Source organism: Malaya genurostris, chromosome 2 (genome assembly GCF_030247185.1).
Source record: "Malaya genurostris strain Urasoe2022 chromosome 2, Malgen_1.1, whole genome shotgun sequence".
NCBI lineage: Eukaryota > Metazoa > Arthropoda > Insecta > Diptera > Culicidae > Malaya > Malaya genurostris.
In genome coordinates, this window is record NC_080571.1 from 88,576,979 (window position 1) to 88,596,934 (window position 19,956).

Consider the following 19,956-nt stretch of genomic DNA (forward strand, 5'->3'; position numbering starts at 1 on the left):
CCCTTGAACAGACAGAAGATCCAAGTCGAGAAGTCGGCAGCGATCCACGTGGTTTGGAAGTGCATCACTCCATGGTATATTATCGAACTTAGTTCGTCATCATAAAATGATCTGATTTCTGATGTTGCACTAAGAATGGCTTTAAACGTTTTCTGCTCTGAAAAGCTCAAGTTCGGTTTTGGCACACAAATTATTGATTCGGTTCTCGTATTGAAAGCTACTTAACGAGGTTTACAACGATGAGTTGCTCTTATCAGCCGTCCATATAACGCTCAATCACTTTTTGAAATCTGCTATGTTTCAAACAGTATCACACACAGAGATTGTTTGTTAAAAAGCTTTGGAAATTAATGTTTCATTCATTTCTTTTCATGTTAACTTGAACATGTGTATTAGACCGCAGAAAACTTTTTTGCTGTTGTCGCTCGTTTTAATCACGATGTAAAAATCTAAAATTTTAGTGGTCTATACCTTCGAAATGGAGCTGGTATTGATCGATTTTCACGAACCTAGATTCAAAACAAGATTATTATCAATTGAATTTCATTTAGATCCAACTTCCGATTCTGCAATTCCAGAATTATGGGGATTTTAACCTTGTAGTTATTCATCTCTCTGGATCATCAAAATTTCACCAAAAAAAATTAAAACTAGAACACAAAAAGGTCATAAATCTTTAAAACAGATCTCACACATACATTCCAAATTACCTTCAATGTCGGATATATGCTATGAGATTTATTCAAACTTTTGCATCTAATTAGAAACCGATCCCCATACGTAAAAGATTCTTCAGTTGAATTCTTGAACTTTACAGGCAGTAAAACTGTTAACTTCGTAGATACTCTTGAATTTAGGGCTGGAAAAATCAAGATTAAAAAATCATCAGATCGTAATCACTAGCGAAGATGATCGCTTGTGTAGTTGCGCAACATTTGGCGCAGCATTTGAATGGTGCGTTTGAATTGGCGTAGCAAAAACCTGCACTCCTGTTACTTCTGTATATGATATTCAAACTAAATATGGAAATATTAATCAGCTGCGTAGCACTCTTTGTGATTTGACATGTTTTTATTATCATTATAATTATTATTCATCGCATCTGATCAAAAATCATTCGTTTCAAACTTCTTTATAATATCTACAATATATATATGCTATGTGAAAAAATCATACTGACTATTTTTATTTGCTGTGAATCAAAAGATGTGCTCATTTCCACCCCTGCTACAAACCATGAAAACCATCATAAAGATATTCGATTGACGTTTTCAAACACAAAACTCCAACTTTATCTTTTGCATACATTTTTCATACGCTTCATTAGTGTTCATATGACATATTTTTGTTCCATGAGCTAAAGCCTGCCAACAACGACATTGTGTTAAATTCGCACACAATGGGGAAAACTCATTACATTTGCTTCCTTTTCTCGTACCCGCGACGACGATTGTAAGGCTGGCACATGTCAGTTCCGATGTTCAACTAGACGAGTAAAAAAAGAAAACCCATTTTCGAAAATCAATCTTTTCTTCCTGACCTTTGGACAGATGTGGACGTCTTTGTGGGACCTTTTGTAAACAGCAGAAATAACGGACCTTCTGCGAATTGTTAAGCCCAAAACGTTGTGGTGAGCAGTCGCTTTCCACCAGAAGTAGCGACAAGAGATTATCAGTAATCGCATTTAGTTTCTATATCTGGATCCGGTAACAGATTTTATTGATTGAATTCTAGAACTGAATTCTAAAACTAAATTCAGAACCTAGATTCTGTTCCATCTGAATTCTGAACTTGGTTTTCAGGTTTAGAATTTAGTTCCAGACTACAGTTTCAGAATTCAGTTCCAGAGTACAGAATCGTAATTGAAATCTATGACTCTGGAACTGAATCATGAATCTGAATTCTGGAACTGGTTTTTTGAATAGATTTTCAAAACTGAATTTAGTTTCTTAATTGGTATTCGGAATTCTAGTCCCGAATTCTGATTTATGATTTCAACAGCATTCGAATTGTTACTAGGGGTACAATGCGTCTCTTACGAAATACTTCTCGATGACGAAACTTACATAAAGATGGTTTAATGTTAGCTTCCCGGGCAAAAGTTTCATAAAGCTATTGCTCAAGGCTGATTTTGGCGATTAATTCGCAAGAGAGCCTAAGATCCGGCGAGGTATTTTCAGCTGCGATAAAAAAAACAAGTTTTCGTGAGAAACAATTTGACAAGTTCCCAAATGAATAAGCGAGAATATCTGAAAAAGTGTATTCTGTCCTACATTAACGTTCACAATAGAATTGTAATGTTTTGGCTTTTGATTTGTCAAACTTACACTCCAGCGGAGAAGTGCTATCGAGACAACGGGGTAGATTTCCTCGAAAACGATATCAGCCCACCCAACTACTGGCGTGTGAAATTGAGAAATATTGGGCAATTGTTAAACAGAAGTTGGAGAAGAGTGGAAAATGAGATTCGTGAAACGACAGAGATGAGGCGAGCACAGGTTAATCAACGGAGTGCGTAAAATATAGTTAAAGGTGTTCGAAGAACAGTTCGAAATTTCATATTAAAAATCAAATGGGAATATTTTTTTTTCGATAATTTTCGTATCAAGTGCAATAAATGACGCTCGTCTTGAGTACACAACATTGTTATTTCATTAGCATGGATTCGATCTAAATCAATTGATTTTGCGTTCAGATATTAAATGACTCAATTTGTGATCACTTCTCTGTACGTGATTCTGTTAATAGATGAAATCAAGTGCAGTGAGAGTGGTAATGAGAGTATACCCTCAATTTTACTTGTTGAATTCAATTAAATTATCTTTGGAATTTCATAGAGCAAATGTTGACCATATTTCCTTTCCCCTTCTCCATTTGCAGGTACGCACCCGACGACTCCTGAATCTTCCACCCAATGCCGGAGCAACTGCAGGTATTTGCGGGCAATAATTCATAACTCGTTCGATGACGTTTGAAATAGTTCCACCCGACAGCGGTTTCCATTATCCTATCTACATCAGTTTTTCTCGAAGTCATGTGGACAGGACATGAATACTCATACCACACCGATACAGGTTGTCAATATTTTCCAATGCATTTCACGTCAACTTCTGCCGATGGCTTGCCATCGTTTCCAAATAGGCTTCCAGACCTCGTCTCAGACCAGACCAGAACATCGGAGGAGCATCGCAAAGGGATTGGAAATCCTGTTTGGCTGTCATCGTCGATTTATATTTCCATACCAATGAACCGTTGTGACTGGGCATGAGTCTTCTAACACGAAAGCAACCAACAGTAGTAGTTGTAGTAGTAGTAGTAGTAGTAGTCTGTCGGTTGATACTTGGTATGTGGATACTTGCATTCATGTAGGTACCGAGCGGAGCGGGCAAACAATAGTTGAAACATAGTACTATTTACACTGTTCGACAGTCCAGACGCAGTACAATAGTTTTCCGTTAGACAGAGCGCTAGGAGCAAGTTGAAGGACGAACGGATGGACGGGAGGATGGTGCTGTTTTGTGCAGAACGTCTATAACACAACAATGCGAGACGGTAAAAGCTGGTGGGTGAATGTGTCACCCACCTAGCATTAGTTTGCGATAGTTTCCGTCTTCCCTTTTCAAACCGTGCGGAAAACAATGGCTTTAAAAGCAATCCGGTGTGTTTGTATCGAAGAAAACAATGTATTTACGGCGATCGGGGCAGGAGTGGAGTTGAGATATCCCACAGTGTTATTGGAATGTTGTAACGATTTAATCAAATGTATGATTGCTGATTGTATGACTCTTGATGGGTAATCTAAGAGCAATGTTTAACTTTTAATTCTTCCCACACGCACACACACATACATTTACCAGAAGAATCCTACCCTGGCGGGCTGCCTTCGAAGCCAAACAAATGCGGCCAGTTGTTGTTTGCTATTAGTCGAAAGGATTCCTATCACGGTTATGAGCATGAAGCAGAAATATAGCATTGGGAATGCATTTGCAACGTTCCGACAATGCAACCGCACAGTTGAAATGGTAACGGGGGAGGTTGGGGTAGGAGCGGTGGGGGGATTTCAAGAACGCATTCACGCAATGAACTTCTCTGAATCCTTTTCAATCGGCTTCCCATTGCAAGCGCATTGATTGCGATGGATTCAATTATGGCGGTTGGTGGAGAACAATAACTTTCCGTTTTACGTCGTTTCCCGGTGCCAACCTGGCAGGAACCCGGTGCGCAAAGCGCGGGAGTTTTTCAATCAATTGCAACGGTTCCTCTTTCAATAAATGCCGGAAAGGCAAAGCTACTGCCTCCGGTGGTTGTGCGGTGGAAATAATATTTATGCTACTGAGTTTGCTCTGTTGAAGGCTGGTGTAAAAAAAGGTAAAAAAAGATTGCAACTCATTTGTGGATGTTCGTTTTCATACCGCTATTGGGTGGTTATTAAAAGCAACCGATTTTAATCATGGATATGATGGAACGGCATTTGTATGGTGGCAAATAAAGCAAAAATTGTTTTAGTTGGCTTTTTAATAAATTAATTTTGTTTTATTTGTGGTCGCTCTGCGCAGGAAAACGTTTTTTTTTTCCTCAGATTTGTTTTAGCATTAAAGGGTATCATTTTGTTCGTTGGTTTAATAACACAAAAAGTGTTTCTTTCTATGGGTTATGAAGCTTAATAATATTTCCATCATCCGTACTGTCATTTCGGAGAAATTGAAGTATTTGATTTCTGTTTCCTGTACTTCCGAAAGTTTTAAACCGATGTAGCCAAAGTTGGTTCGTTTTAACAACACAGCTCGAAAAAATCTAGTGATTTTACATCTTATAACATGCACATAAATGGAGCGTCGTATTTCACTCAAATTTATATTCAAGAACATGTAAAATTATGTGATTTGAAAATCACATAGCTTGAAACAAAAAACAAAAGATCGATAGAAACAGCGCGGCTTGAACCGAGAAACATTAGCTCGCAAAGCACGGCAGTAATCGACTGTGCCATAGAAGCACATATCGGCTCGATGGATTATTGATGGATATAAATCCACATAGCGACTAATGGTAGCCGAATGCAAATTACACTCGGAGCCTGTAAAGTTCTGTGGGAATGGAATATTCAGTCTTTTGACAAGTTAAATTGTTATGAATTATGTCGGTTGTAGAATTACATCACCTGTGAAATTCATAATTTTTTTCTGTGAATAACTAACAACAACTGTTGAGCTGTAAGACCTTTCAATTAAATCTGAGTTATTAAAAATCGGTTCACTAAGCAATCGGAGTGAGTTCTGTTTTGAAAAATTTTACCACCAAGTCCAGCTCTTCCGGAGCCATTGTACTGTTTTTCTTTACCCACATACTATTTTTCACCCTTAAAAGTACTTTCACAGTTCGAAAATTCTTGTGATTTTACATCTTATAAGATGCACATAAATGGAGCATCATATTTCACACGAATTTATATTCAAGAACATGTAAAATTGTGTGATTTGAAAATTACTTGGCTTTAAAACGAATGGAACCGATAGCAACACCGCGACTTGAACCGAAAAACATAAGATCACAAAGCACACCAGTTAGTCGACTGAGCCATAAAAGCACATATCTGCTTGGCTGGTAAATCGTGCATATAAATTCATACAGTTTCACTTGCTAGCTACACTCGGAGCCAGTAAATTTCTGTACGAATGGAATATTGCGTCATTTGAGAAGTTAATTAGTTATGAATTGTATCGTATGTAGAATTATGTCACCTGTAAAATTCATAATTTCTTTCTGTGATATTTTCCAATTAAAATATACTGTATTTTTCATATCAGAAAATTATAACAGAATTTTAAATCTTTAACGCATCGAATTTCGATTTGTCGCAATAAAAAACGTCAGAAAGAACAGTGACAACACGTAACGAATATAAATACATGCAAACAATAAATGAATTTGTCTTTTCATCTTGTTTTTTAATTATTATTTCATGTTCAGAGCACGTAAAAACAATTTCACTAGAGGGTGTAGCCGGGTTTCCATATAAAAACTGCCACCAAACAGAATAAAAATTGATATACGCTGTTTGAAAGGGTTTAAATTGAAGATGATTTTCCCAAAATAACTGCCATATTGGTGAAGTTAGGGTGGTTCTTCTGATTTTCATTTTATTTAAATTTTTCAAAAACCTCTCTAGCAAAAAAATTGAAAAACAAAAATCAAGAACATTTTAGGAATTATGAAAAACGTTTCTGATTTTTTTCAGAATTTTTCAAAATGTATTTCATGTTCAAAAGTTCAAATTTTTTTTATTCGCACTTACAATTTTGGTACCAATCTAGATTTTACATCAAAAATAAATCATTTATGAGTATATTACGCAGTATTTTTTCAGATTTTTAAAAAAATGTGGACGGGTATAACATCAGACTTTGAAAAAATAAATCATTTGGAAAAGCATGCGTCTCCATCAAATTGTCATCATCCGATGGAGACGCATGGAATTTAGTTCTAAAATCATATATCACATGCCCTTAGAACTAAATACCATGCCATAAATGGAGCGTCATATTTCACACCCATTTTAGGGAACGTTGTTCGATAAAAAACTACAAGGATCAGCCCCATGGGGTTGTTCGAGCCGTTCATGTGGAACAAGGCAACCAAAATTTCCAATGATTGACATTTTTAATTAATCGTCACACTTTTGAATCCGCAAATGCACAAGAGTCTGCTTAGATTGATCCTTATTAGGAATCAACACAGAACACGCGAACCCAGAATATAGACTCTATTTATCGTGATTTGTATTTGTTTCGTAGCCGACGAAATTACATCAATAGCCCAAATGTATACAATTAAATGTTTGTACATGATTGTGATACGGATATCGATATTTAAGCTTCTCTTCACCAAGCTTGTGTTCAAGTTTTGTATGCAAGCAGTTATTTTTATAGCGTTTCTCTACCATTACTACCATTTTGCGATTTCGGTTGAAGCGATAAAATATTTCTCATTATCAATCGAGTTCATCGTATATAAATTAGAAATTGGTCTTATGCACTCAAAATTTACCCTGGAGTAGTTGTCAATTTCTCAGGCGAAACGACATAACATGGGATTTCATCCAATCTTGCATGACACAATATCAAAGCATACCAATAAAAGCTTCAAATCGTTTATGGCACTTTTTATCTTGCTGTGTAGCAACAACCTACCTCTAGCAAGCTACGCATAAGACTGAAACGTTAGCTATAATTTCGCTTCTATTTGTAGATTCACGTGCTTCCAACAGCTTTGCTTTTGCTTAGATTGACCAATCAGAGCGCAGCTTTCCCTTTGATATATCGCTTACTCCTTCAAAACCGTCGACTATGGCAGGGAAATCCGGTATGCCAGAGATTTTTGCTGCCAAAATAGGACACTGCTAGCTATTCATCAACATTTCAATGATATAAAATTAAAAATACATGGCTATGAACATTCAAATCAATACGTAGAAATATTTCCAATCAAATGGTGACATAATATTAATCATTGATACAAAATTGACTGAGCGGTAATTGTTCAAAACCTGACCACATTTCTACATGTATTTTTCTTGAGTTTCTAGTTTGCACCGCTATATAGAAAACAAAAATGTGTTCCACATTAAAAACTTCGATTCAATAATCACCTAATAGCGGTGCTGTAGAACTTCATTCAATTCAATTGAATTCGAATGTGTGGACACACTAACGATCACTCTACTGCAGTGCACTTCACATTCTAACACACAACCCTCGCTGTCGAATAGAACGGACATCATCCTGTTCTTCATTCGTTTCTATTTCTTTCGACGCTTAGTTTAACCACCGTCAGTTTATCTCTTGAAGTAAAAAAACATCTCTTACTATTGGATGGGAGGGCGGCCTTGAAGTGAGGTTCATGAATTATCGATTTCAACTTGCTGATGATAATTTAAAACTCAAATGAGCACCGCCACTCTCTATTTATCATTATGGTCGGAGAGAGTTTTGTGTTATAGAGTTGATGTTTATGCATATTCATTCGCACTTGCTCACTACCCACAGTGAAGACAATGAAACAGGCCGACTACAAACTGAGCAGGAAAAAGTGCTAGGTACGATTATTCAATTGACGATGAATGCTGGGAGCTTCGTCAACAAAAGTAAAATAAATGAGAAGGGATATGCTGTCAGTCAACGGCCATCTAATAATATTCAATTGAAATGAGGTTTTACCGCACTGCCCAATAGTTCGTGAAATGAAGGAGTTTAGTTCCTAAAATAAAATATAATTGACGAATTTCATATACGGTCTTAAGATATAACATTTGAACCTAAGCTTTTAGAAATCGGTTGAGTCATGTCCGAGAAACGTGAGCGCACCAAACTGTTACATGTACCTTTACACCCACTTAGACATTTTGCAATCTCTATGAACTAGTTCGAACCGTGTATGACACTTGGCACAGAAGAGATGATCTTCACCGTGAAACTTTGCTAATCCACTCAAAAAATTACTACAAAGATAACAAATTCGCATAGAAAAGACATTGTTAGTGTGGTGCAGGAAGAAAAATTAGCAGGATACAATTCTCGGCGTTCAACGATTTGTGTTTTATGTTATTTGGTTTTAATTGCCGCATAATGTCTACTATATCGATTTTGATTGGTTTGTTTTAGTCTTTGTTAAGACCTAGAGCCGTCTTGAGCTTTTTTTAAATATGATCAGTATCTAACGGGGAAATCAGATTGGAAAGTAACCAAGTACAGCGAAGCATGTTTTGGTTCCGTCTTGTCTATTAGGTTAATGTCAGAGTGAGCGCGGAACGCGGACCGAAGTGAAGTGAATTCGATTCGCTGTACTGATTTTGCATCACATTCACTCTGACAGGTTTGCTTTGATCAAATGTAACTAGCTCACATGCGCGTCCAGACGCTTCGCGTGACGCTTTCACTCTGACATCAACCTTAGACTTTCTCTTCGTGTTTTCATATGCAGGTAGGTTTAATTGGTAAAACAAATTTCCCCGATCAGGAGCTACACAGATAAAAATATTTTGTGATTTTACATTTATTTTCATGCACATATTTGGAGCAGGTAATTGAATGGAAATTTACATTACAAAACGAAGCGGTTTGTAAATATACAGTCTTGTTCAATGAACAACTAAATGAATTTTAATGTAAATTTACATCAATCATGGTTTTAAATCAGATTTTCGTTTCAACTGTTGTCTATTTCATAGTACTATCGGTTTACATGTCGTGTAAGTTTCATCTTTTCTTTCTGTGTAGCTATGGGTTCAAGTCCCGTCTCTGTGGTAACATTTTCGCGGTTTTCATTACATAATGGCATTCGCATGTAAATTTTCCAATCTGTTTTTACCGTTAGATACTGATCATATTTAACTCCTGATGTTTTACATTTTTATATATATATAAAAAATAGGTATAGAATTCGCTCAAACTTTCGAAAAATTCTCCGAGGCCCGGAGGGCCGAATGTCATATACCAATCGATTCAGCTCGACGAACTGAGCAAATGTCAGTCTGTCTGTGTGTGTGTGTGTGTGTGTGTGTGTGTGTGTGTGTGTGTGTGTGTGTGTGTGTGTGTGTGTGTGTGTGTGTGTGTGTGTGTGTGTGTCTGTATGTGTGTTGTCAACTAAGAGGTCGAGATCTCAGAGATGGCTGGACCGATTTTGATCAAACTAGTCGCAAATGAAAGGTCTCCCCGTCACCCAAAACGCTATTGAATGGTTTTGAGATAGGATGTTTACTTTTTGAGTTATACGAAGTTTTATGTCAAAATTATGTTTTTTGACAGTATCTGTCACAATTGACCTTGAAAACAGAATATGTTTTTAGACTTAGATTCCGCACGGTAATAGCTATCCAACAAGCCATAGTTTGTTAAAATCCGTCAATTTTTAACGGAGATATCAATATTTTTGTGTAAACGACTTTTCCCCTTATTCCAGCAGTAGAAGTTTTGAGCACTGGATGACAAAGAAATGCTTGGGAGCAACGGAAAACACGATTTTTATACTGTGACATACAATTGTTTCTAAGTGCCCAAAAGACTGTGTACAGCATCCTTTTTCATGACAATTTGCCTAGGACTGATTTTAGCACGGTTCGTTTTTGGCAACATAATCGTTCGAATATGGCATTTATAAACCAGATGATATCAGCATTTTCGAGTTGAAAGTAATTCCATAATTATATTGATTTAAACTACTTACAGCAATAAAAGCTGGAAGAACATATTTTCCATATACCATACGACTCAGTTCGTCGAGATCAGCAAATGCGTGTGTGACAAATAATTTCACTCAATTTTTTCGGAGATGGCTAAACCGTTTTCTACAAACTCAGATTCATATGTAAACTAGTATACTTACAAATTTGGATCCGACTTCTGATTTCGGAACCACAGGATGACATGTGAAACGAAATTAAAGTAATGCAATTCATTTTTCTCGTAGATGGCTGAACCGATCTAAGATTCAAATGAAATCTAAGAATCATCTATGATTCAAATGAGAGGTCTTAAAATCCTATAAAAATTAGACAGATCCGATTTCTGGTTTAGAAGATACAGGGTGATTAGTATAACAATGTTCATTTCACATAAATTAATCAGATTTATCGGGTTTGCAAATTTGGATAGTCGATTACCAAATAAATTTATTTCAGTTTAAGCGGTATTCTTTTTTGGATTCGGAATGTACCCCCAAATTTTAATTCGCACTACAATTTCTCGAAGATTTCTACAGACTCCTCAGGTGAATTTATCTGATTTCGGCTACACCGATCTTAGAACTCCGGATCCAGTTTCGAATCGTTTCTCAAAGTTTAATCATTTTTTCAAAAAGGCCAAATCGAACTTCAAAAACAAAAATTCAAATTAAAGGACTTAAGGTCCCATACAAAATTGGTGAATTTTATCCGATTCTGGAATTACAGATGATGAATTTTTAAAATTCATACCGATATAGAAGATGTAAATTGTTTGGCGTATTAATTTATGGCCATTCGAATCATTTTGGGTTATGCTAGTTCCTGAATACCAGCTCTGGAAGTACCATAAATAATGACGAAAAACTCTAAAGTGGAACTTACTTCGACATCTCATGGAATGTTCAATCGAATGTCACACGTTAAGATTGAAATTCGATACGATTTGCAGATTCGAAAATACAGGGTAATGAGTGATTAAAATCTCAATTTGCCGTTTCAAACGACGATAATTAAAATAATGTCATGAGAACTAAAACACCTAAGTATATCCATGCAAAAAAACACATGCGGATTGATAAAAAAAGGTATCATCTCACTGCTAGGTGGATTAATCACGTTTTTTCTTTTGAAGTTAAGGATTTAGTGCCTTCGATACATCAGTTGTACCAGACAAAGTAACATTTGCCCTTCTTATGAAGGAAGGCTAAAAAAATCGCTCTGAAAAATCGACTTTAAGGTTCTACTTACAATATTAAGGGAACAGCCATTATTGAAAAATGCTAAAGCAGTTTTATCCGCTTTTGCAAGATCAACTTCGTGAAAAAACATCATTATTTAGAAAATGAACCGAATAAACTAATAGTTTTTCAACATTCCGTTCCACGACTGTAGAGAAAACTGCTTCTGCGAATGGCAACAAAGGCTGTTTTCACTTTCTCGGAGATGTCAATATCAACAAACTTAGACTTGTTCGAAAGCCACTATTACACCATTGATCAAGTTTGAAGATCATTGATGTCATTTTTGGTTCTGGTGATATAATGCTATAAGTGACGTACGCGACAAAACGCGTTGTGATTTTAGCGCTAAAATTTTCAAAGAGATGACTTATCCGATTTTAACAAGTCTAGGCTCATTTGGAAGCTTCTATTAAATTATGAACCAAGCTCGATGATTACATATGGCTGTCACTTCTGGTTCCGGTCACATGCTGGTAAAAGTGACGTAAATTTCGAGAAATTTTAGCTTATTCGAAAGCTAACGATTATATCAATCAAATTTAGAATTCAAATTTTCGTTTCGAGAAATGTAATATGTGACGTAACCGACAGATCTCAGTGTTTTTCAATGCAACAAAATGTTCATTAGGTAAAAGAATCGATTTCGAAAGTCTTGGACTCGTTTGGAAGCTCCTGTTAGGACAATTGATACTAATGGCCGAGGATGGAATCTTACAAATGTTTTAATGAGACTATTTAATTGGTAAGAGAAAAGCATTATCACACAACTAGGTGGTTTAAGAAGGGTTTATTTTTGTATTTTTAGATGTGATGTAAAAAACCTATGCTTTAAAGAAAAGATAACTTTTGTGTTTTAAAATGTTGATTGTTTAACTTTTCAACGGTTTTCAAGATCAACAGATGACGTGCGCTTCATGTTTTTTTTTAATTTAGAAATTTTTCCGTTTTAGTGTTGGAATCATTTGAAAATTTCAAGTCGAAAGGCTATGATCGGGTAAGCGTGCATATTTACTGCCCCCAAAAAGAATTCAAATTGTAATAAATAGATATCAATTTATTACAACATTTGAAAGATCTTGGCAAAGCAATGTCTTGGTATTACTTTCCTTTTTGTAGAATTTGACCTTTAGTTTCAACATGTAACACGAATGTGCACTCGGTTTTCTCGGATATGGCAAAACCAATTTTATTGACCCTTTGACTCATCGCTTGCTATGTAATTTTGTCCGAATCCAACTTCCGGTTCTGGAGTAACGGAGTAAAAGGTGTAATGAAACGTCCACGAGTTTTACGTTCTCAGGGACCACTGAACCAATTTTCATACACTAACATTCAAATGAAAGGTCCCATGAAATTTTGTCCGGATCCGACTTCTGATTCCGGAATAATGGGGTAAAATGTCCATAAAAAATTTTACTTTTCTATTCGTTTCATCTTAGACTCTTCAGTGCAAATTGACTCTTCAGTGCAAATTGAGCTGCTTATTGCTAACTTAAACAGTTCAACTTGAACCGCTAAGCAGACGTAAAGGGCCATGTCTTTGCTGAAGTGCCGAACGAAAACGTTATCCGCCTGAATCGGCCAGTATTAGTATTAGGCCAGTGTTTGAACTGCTCTGCACTGACGAGTCTAAGACGAAACGTAAAGGAAAGTAAAAACGGTTATGTGCCCTAAGCACAAACTTAGGTTAACCCCTAAATGATCATAAAAACTTGTTTTAATCCAACTAAGGGTGCTATGATGACTTTCTCATATTAATCATTCTATCATATAGAATACTGTGGTATTCTTCCAAATAATTTTCTTCGATTCTCGAAAGAATAACCGGAACTGTTTTATTTGGCCGTCCACTGATAACGACTACCGATTGGAGTAGTTTTTAGGCCAGTTTAGATGAATTTTTACGTATTTTGTTTCGCCCCTTTAAATGATGATAATTTCAACAAACTTTATCCTATTATTCCGGAACCGGATGTCGGATACAAATAAAATTCAGAACGTTCATACAGAACCATAAGACCATTAATTTAAATCTAAGTTTGTAAACACCGATCACGCCATCTTTGAGAAAGACACATATTTTCATATTTATTTCATATCTGATTTCCGATTCCGGCGTTATGGAGTAAAAGGTACTTACTCCATAACAGCGAAATCGGAAGTCAGATCCGAACAAAATTCAGGAATTTGATATGAGACCATTAGAACTTTATTTAGTTTGTGAAAATCGGTTTAGACATCACCAAGAAAAGTTGTTACATGGTTTTTTCATTTTTTGCACATTTTATCCCATAATTCCGCAACCTGAAGTCGGATCCAAATAATATTCAGGAATTTTGTATAGAACCACAAGACCTTTCTTTAAAATCTAAGGTTGTGCAAAAAACGTTACATACACACATACGCCCATACACATGTGCATTTGTGTGTGTGTATGTGCGTATGTGTGTATGTGTGTATGTAACTTTTTTTTTACATTTTGCATACTCGACGAAGTGAGTCGAATGGTATATGACACTCGGCCCTCCGGGCTCCGGTTCAAAAGTCGGTTTTCACCGTGATTGCATAACCATTCTTATATAACGAAGGCAAAAAGCGGGTCGGTAATGTCAGAGACATAATCGGATGACGCGAATACGAAAAGAACTGACATGCTTCTTTCACACTTTCGTATATCAAGCCTATTTCGTGCCACTTGATTGATTGTGTGAATTTTACAACTTTTACTGCTTCGCTTCCAGAATTATAACGGTACGTCTATATTACACTAAGGTCTCCTTGTACACGGGGGTTACGTACCGTATAAAAAAAACGTGTAAAAAATACAAATGAGAAAAAAACAATACAACAAACAATTTCATAGTTCATTTCTTGTAGACCTTCATTCTCAGTAGAAGAAAACTTCGCATAGTTCTTTGGGAATATTTAAATGGTTTAAAAAAAAATCTGTTTTAATCCACCTAGTGGTGTAATGATGCCTTTCTCATATTACTCATAACAAATATGACAAATAAATATGATCTCCAAAATGGATTAGTTTTGAGCCTAGTGAAACCTAGACTTACTATCTCATGCTCTGTTTCGGTTGAACCAATTAAACGAAATATAACAAACGAAGCCAGTCTGCGTTTCTGTTACTTCGGCATATGTAAGGCAAGCTAAACAGCGTGAATCAGCAGCGTAAAACATGTAGTCGAATTATTATTATTATTACTATTGTTAACATGACATCACTACACCACCGGCATGGTATTACTGCACTACCGGATGTGAAAATTGCATATTTTTTTCAAATAAACTTCAATTCATTGACATTCTTTTATTCTGTTGTTCATATAATTTATTTTATCTCGGCTTTACTAAAATTTTTATCAACCGCAGCACCGCCTCCTACCAATATTACACACTAGTAGCAGACATCCGTAATAGTTTCGTTTTCTTTATAGCGTGTACGAAATAGAACAAAGCACGTTCGTTTTGTGTCTTCTTCTTCCACCGTACCCCCAACGTACCGGTGTTGTACATATTGTCATTCTATATGGCGATTTGAAAACTTTGGCACTCATCGCTCTGTAACTGTGGAACCGGAGGATAGAATTTGAAGATAATATGATCTTTAATTCAGATCAAGATTTGTGAAAATCGGTCTAAGCTTCGCAGAGACATCGAAGCGAATCATATATTTGGAGTTGGTCTTCACCATTTTCGGTGCTCCCGAAACAGGAAAAGGGGGGGACCAGTAGTGCCAAATTAAATTTTTATGCCCACAAACTAACAAGTTCTGCAAACTAGAAGAATTTATCAGACAGTTTTATGGATTTTATACCTGTTTTTTTACCATCTCTCGTGAAAAAATACTAATGCGATTGGTAATTTTCCACTTATTACGCTTTAGTTCCGGATCCGTAGTCGGATTCTAATAAAATGTTTTACAAATGTTAAGGAAACTATGAGACCTTTCCCTTGAATCTTAGTTTGTGAAAATCGGTTGAGTCGTTTCAGAAAAAATGAGTTCACATTTTTTCTCAAATTTTCACATATTACCATGTAACTTCGGAACCGGAAGTCGGATCCAAATGAAATTCAATAGCAGGCTATGGGACCATAAGACCTTTTATTTGAATCTTAGTTTGTGAAAATTGGTTCAACCATCTTTGAGAAGAGAGAGAGAGAGAGAGAGATTTGCTCAGTTCGTCGAGCTGAGTCGAATAGTATATGACATTCGGCCCTCTGGGCCTCGGTTAAAAAGTCGTTTTTCACAGTGAGACGGGAAAAATTCGATATTAGAAATTTATTTGATGTTTACCTCTGTTGAATACTTATTGCAACCATTTTTATGTACTGGCTTTCAGTTGCTCAATTCAGGTTCCGGAATTCAGATCAAGAATTTAGTTCTAGAATTCTGGAATTGAACTAACTTTTAGAATCAATCCTAGAACAAAATTAATTCCAGAACTGAATTCTAAGCTTAAAACCTGAAACTGAACTAAGGAACGAAATTCAGTTCCAAAATCTAGTTCCAGATCTCAAGTTCCGAATTCAGCTCCAGCATGCAGTAATTCAGGAATTAAATAATTCTTGTAGAAAAATATTATTCTCATTTATATGAGACATCATTCTCAACAAGATATTTTTTTCGAAAAGTCTACCTATAGAATTAAACTATAGGAGTAAACTAATTGGTCGATAACTCCATTCATGGGGTTGAAATATTACGCGCCTTAAATTTTACCTTAATGCTAGTTCATATCAAACATCTTAGGAAACTTAAATTTTGAGTAATTTGTGGTTATCTTATACTACTGAAAGTTTTACCATAAACTGATGATAATATTTCCGATAGTATGAAGATAAATATATGCTACAACAAGAGATATTTGCGATTAAATTCTACCCATTCTTGTACAGGGTAAATTTTGAAAAGACGCTCCATGGTAAAGTAACTCGTATTTACGACAAAATATTTCGTTACAAAATTTTTATTAATAAAAGTGTCGGATTCCAAACAACCAGATAGTTATGTTCAATTGAAAAAAAAAACTTTTTCAATGACAACTATATTAGCCATAACAGCTAAATAATTGATTATCTAGATTCACAACGTAAAAGTTGTCTAAAATGCGCTCACATTCTCGTGAAACCCTTCTCCCGTAGAATCACTCCCAAACATACCATCAATACTCAATCATCATCAAAGCTGCCATCAAACGGCAGGACAAACTAGTGTGAGAAACACACTCAGCTAGAATTTACACATTTAAGTGCCGGCCATTAGAGCTCTATACTGTCTCCCATCAGGCTATTCCCCGCATCCCTCACTCGTCCTTGCGACTTTTTCAAGGTGTACAAGGCAGTTCAAACGGTCTTTCCAGAGTTCCTGCTGCTAGAAACGGAGACAGAGATAGAGCAAATTTATGAAAAGGTGCTTGTCGTTAATTTCAGAATTTTATTGAAAATTTCGCTCGGAGCTTCTCCCCTAGCTCGGCTGGTCCTGGGTTCTCTGCCGGACACCAAGACCAAGGACAACTTTTATGCCATGCTTCAGCCATTCCAGTGTCACTGTCCGGCACACCCGAAGAGGAAGTTGGTCTTTGACGCCTTCCATTGACTGGTGGAATACTTTCCGGAGAGGGCGAAACCGACGGACCGGACAGTGAGGGATTGAAAAGCTGACTAGTTTTCAACCGGAGCCAAATGAATAGACTCGGAGTTTATTTGTTAGGATGGAGCTAAGGACACTTGAAAAGAATTTTATTGCTTCCACGCTGGCGGACCGTTTTTGCCGGGAAGGACGTGAGTGCCGGGGACGGATGCGGTGCCGAAATTCAAATGAGCACGAAAATGCTGCATGCTGCTTCATAATGAAATTTCTGCAAATTTTCAGAGTGACACATTGCATGGTAGCGGCGAGCTGCTACTAGCAGTGTTGAGTGGCTTTTTGGTGCCAGTTGTGGAACATTCTGTTATCTGTTTGCCCGGGTAAATTAATTCTACAAATTCCCCCCAACATCCAGGTTATGAATTACACAGTAGGTGTAAATATTCTCTCTGCTTCTGGGTTGCTTCGTGATGGTGCTGAATATTGAGCGTAACTTTTTCGTTCGTTTGTTAGCCTCATTTCCACAGTGCCGCAGTTTTAATTATATTTACCTTTGGCAGGAATTTTGTGCCCACAAGGAGTGGAGGAAGTAATTGATTTTAATTTATGAATCAGTTGGATTAGACCGCTAGTAGTTTCGGCTGATGAGTATGTTGATTTTACATTTGTGAAAGGGGCAGACATTTCTGGCTTAGTGCAGTAGTTTTGAAATCATTATTTCATGTCAGCTCTTTTTTTAGGAAAAACGAAAAATTCTATGAAGTAGGATTGAAAATTGATCATAGGTCGGATCCATTCTTTACTTACAGAAGCTTGTAATATTTATTAACAAATATGTATGCTGAACCCGAATTGCGATCTGTACTTGAATTTTAGTTAGCTGTAGATTTCAGATTCAGTATTCCATTGCTGAATTATGTTTCATTTCTTGAATTTTGAATACTGGGCCTGAATTCGGCAACTGAATCCAGGAACTGGATCTGAGTTCAAGAAGTTAATTCTGAACTGAAACATGAACCAGCAGTCTAGAAATAAATTTTGGATTGCGATTTCGGTTTCGATCGAGGTCCAGAAATCAATTCAAGAAGTTAAATCCAGGAATTCAGGTTCAGATATCAGTTCCAGAATTCAGGATCTGAAATCAGTTTCTAAATTCATAGTTAGAATCTAGATTCGAAATTTAGTTCCAGAATGCCGGTCCAGAATTCAGTTCTAGATCTCAATTGTAAAATACCGGTCCAGAATTTAGATTCTGATCCAGAATCCTTCGAAGGATTTAAACCAAAACGTAGACTTAACTTATTAACAAGTCTCGTTTCAGGTGCCGATCAAGATCCAGATCAATCCAGATCATGAACCTTGAACTGGTCCAGAAGCTAGATTTATCATATTACCGATTAAAGTTCAAATGATGGATCGATCTAGATCCTGTAATATGGTAAGGCTAGGTCCTGTTCCAAGATCTCGATTCTGACCCATTTCCAAATGCCCTTTTGTATTCAAAGTAAATGAACTCAATAGTGTAAATTAAAAGAATTTGATAAATTATTTTTATTCGCGTTCAAGTCATCCGGTTATGTCTTTAACATCACCCATCCACTCTTTTCCATTCCGTCCGGAACACTTGTCGTTGCATGACAGAAGAGCATTTAGAAAACGAAATTTGATTTTACTTTTCTCGTCTAAACGATTGATTACGATTAAGAAAATTAACAATTGGATGCTTTCTTGAAAATTATTTCTATTTTAACCCTTTCACGACCATAAGATGTGCAGGACGAAATATGTCAGAACAAGACAATAGTAGCTATTAAACCAATAAAATTGGAGTATTTTTTCAGAACAGGTTTGATGAGTAGATGCTGAAAACCGATATTTGAGGTGGATTTGAAATCCAAGATTGCGACTTCCGCTTTATTGATATTCCTTAAAAACCCTTACAATATGGGTACTTTCGGAATGGGTTTGTTACAAAAAACACGGGGTTTTTAGTGCAGGTGATAATTTTTTAAAAAAATGTAGTTACTCTCATCACGACATATTTGTTTCCGCTTCCAGATTTTCAGCATCTATACGTCAAATCAGTTCCGAAAATACCGATATTGTAAGGGTTTTTAAGGAATATCAATAAAGCGGAAGTCGCAATCTTGGATTTTTAAACGATCCCAAACATAACTTTCCGTGCACCGACTAATCACATTCGTTTTGAAAATGGCCATATGAATGGGGGTTTTTACATTCATTACACACATTTTTTATGAAGTAAATTTCAAATAACGTGAACTTTTTTTAGGAATCCCCATTTAGTTCCGTAAATGGAGGTTTCGGTGTATTTTTAAGTTTCATCTTATGGATTTACAATTGTAATTATTTGGGATGACTTGAATAGGTTAAATTGTCTTTCAAACTAGCATTAATGCTTTGTGAATAATAACGCTTTTTAACGAAATACGCACTTCAACTCTAAGATGTTCTCGTTGGCTAATAACACCTGTAGAAATGAAAATTTTGTTGTTCAAACTACAAATAGCCTGCTGAACCATGGGTTTTTAGAGAGCTTCGTCAACTTTTCGGTCTGGAATTGATCGTCGACTTTACCACGTTATAATGCGATATAAATCACAAGACCAGGAAGCTGTTTGAAGACTGCTGTGACATTTGTGTCATCATTTTCAACCACGCAGATAGATTTTGCTTGTTTTCGAACTGCTCCTCGTTTTTGTTTGGGATTTTTATTACCTACACAGGAAAAATTATGAATATTCAAAGTGACATAATTCTACAAACGATACAATTAATAAAACTTAACTTGTCCAATGACGCAAAATAATACAGAATTTCACAGGCTCCGAGTATAATTTGCTCTCGGCTACCAAGTGTCCCTGTATGGATTTATA

General features: G+C 36.3%; 1 protein-coding gene across 3 annotated transcripts in view; it reads left to right on the plus strand.

Annotated features, from left to right (window-relative positions):
- LOC131432595 (furin-like protease 2) overlaps positions 1-19,956 on the plus strand; it is a 967,327-nt gene that overhangs the window by 252,146 nt on the left and 695,225 nt on the right. The window contains exon 1 of one of the 3 annotated variants that reach the window (XM_058598955.1): positions 2,875-2,932. The exons of the other annotated variants lie outside the window; for them this stretch is intronic. The gene's annotated coding sequence lies outside the window, so the exon portion shown is untranslated. Of the gene's footprint in view, positions 1-2,874; positions 2,933-19,956 lie in introns of those variants that run through there. 3 annotated transcript variants of the gene reach the window in all.